General features: G+C 35.3%; 1 pseudogene; it reads right to left on the minus strand.

The window, feature by feature from the left end:
• Positions 1–845: 845 nt before the first annotated feature.
• On the minus strand, positions 846–2,261 carry LOC140969042 (7-deoxyloganetin glucosyltransferase-like; annotated as a pseudogene).
• Between the last annotated feature and the right edge of the window lie 6 nt (positions 2,262–2,267).

Here is a 2,267-nt window from a genome sequence, read left to right on the forward strand (position 1 = left end):
ATATATAATTTTTTTGAACACTACAATCTACACAAATGCATAAAAGCATAAAATCACATACATCACAAATTTTCCTTTAGAATTAGGGCTGATTTTAAAATTAAAAATTAAAAAATATATTAAAATTGATAAATAATAAAAATTTATTAAATAATAGTATTTATTATATCGGTTAATTCGGTTAGCCGATTTCAAAATTTTGACAACCGTAACCGAAACGAATTAACCGATATAACCGATTTTTTTAATTTGAAAACCGAATTTCTGAAATAACTGAACCGAATTTTCGAATTGACTCGGTTCGGTCGATTAATTCGATTTAACCAAAATTTTGTTCACCCTAATAATAATGTGTAGTTTATTTGTTATCAAATATAAGTGTTTAATAAATTAAAGGTGACTAGGAAAGTAAAAGCATCAAGTAGAAATTGTTGTCAATTTACATGAAAGAGAATAATGATCAAACAACATTGTAAATAAAAAATTGCATATCATTGATCGACAAAAAATATTATAATAATTGACTATTATAATAAAATATATGAATTATTGAGAGAATATGACAAATAACAAAAGAAAACAATATGATAAAAAAGATATGACAAAAATTTTAGTAGTCCAAATATTTTTTTAAAATTTAAAAAATATTTTTTTTCCAAATTAGTTACATATGCTAATTAACACGAATTTTCAAAATTTACAATACTTGTCTTTTGTTGAGTTAACTAATTTTATTTCAAATTCTAACTATTTTAACATATGTTTTCTACGTGTAAGGCACGTGTATTATTTCTAGTATATATATATATATATATCGAAGACATTTTACTCATACTTTCTGATGTGAACAGAGATCATAATAAAATAGAATTCCAAGAACACGAGATGAAGTCATCGGCCGAAAGGGACGAATTCTTCTAATGTTTGCGAGAAAGAAGAACTTCATTGACAACCTTGTCGAGATTCTCGCGAGATGAACTTTTTGCAGATTCTTCAGCCGATTTCTTCCACTCGACAGCCCTTCTCTTCACTTCTTTCCCTTTGTCTCCACTCATCAACTCTACGACAAGATTTCTCACTTCGTCCCTCTTCACATTATTNTGTTACTGTTAGCAAGCCCCCATGCAAACTCAATGAGTTGATCGGGAGTCATCACTGTGATGCTTCCGAAATTGACATAAACAACAGAATTCGGCTCTTTCGAGTCGAGCCATTCGAGACACTCCGGCTCCTCTTTCCATAGATTTGATCCAAGAAGCTCTAAGCCCTTGTTCTCGCATTCTTCTTCCAGAAGTTGCAAAGGCCCGATAGCATAAACTGGGGGTAGGATTAACGAAAGTTCTTTTAGAACATCTCTTTCGATTTCCTCGAACGTGTTCAACACAATGGCAGAAGCTCTCTTAGCTCTCTCTGTTTCCGACAGCACAAATTTGATCATGTAATCATCTGGGTTTGTGGTTCTTATGAAACTTGGAAGATCCCTCAAACGAATTCCTTCCATGCTTTTAATCTCATCTATAACTGTGTCCAAGTACCCATTGGTCAAGTAGCTCTCATCTGCATGAATCAACCAAAATAATCATCATTGCCGATGGGTACCATTTTCATTGAGAAGTTAATTAACATGTTCTTAAAGCTAACATGCAAGCCAATAGCACGTGCTGTATTAGATTTTTAAGAACTACGACAGCGGTTGTCAGGATGGGATAACAGCGTAATTTAACTCTGTCCTTGTCGTGGCAGAGCGATATCTAGGAATCGTATTATAGAATTAAAAAGTTACCTTTAAGTGGTGTGTATCCCTTCTCAATGAGATTAACATACTGGGTGTAAGCATAGAACCCACAGGCACTAGGGGTCCAGAAAAGGACTTCGGGAATGCCAAGTTCTTCAGCTGCTTGGACGGTAAAACTCATCACTCCATCGGAAACTATGCATGACACCCTTGGAACGTTTGACGATCCGGTGTCATTTAACTTAGCAAGAAGATCTCTGAATGGACCTATACAAGTAGTTGTTGTAGATTCACAAAGAGCAGGAATATCTTGGGTGGCATCGGCATCCGACTGTGGAAGACCATCTGGAATCGTCTCGAATCTGAATCCGGGGAGCCCGTTTAATGAACTTTGGCCTCGTGACCGGAGGAGCCTCCGGTGGTTGAACTCGGTGTTGACAAAGGTAATATGAAAGCCTTTGCTGTGAAGGAGTTTGGCTAGTTTTAGCATTGGATTTACATGGCCTTGTGCAGGATATGGTATGCAAACTGC

The sequence above is a fragment of the Primulina huaijiensis genome, unplaced genomic scaffold (genome assembly GCF_012295235.1).
Source record: "Primulina huaijiensis isolate GDHJ02 unplaced genomic scaffold, ASM1229523v2 scaffold39851, whole genome shotgun sequence".
Lineage (NCBI taxonomy): Eukaryota > Viridiplantae > Streptophyta > Magnoliopsida > Lamiales > Gesneriaceae > Primulina > Primulina huaijiensis.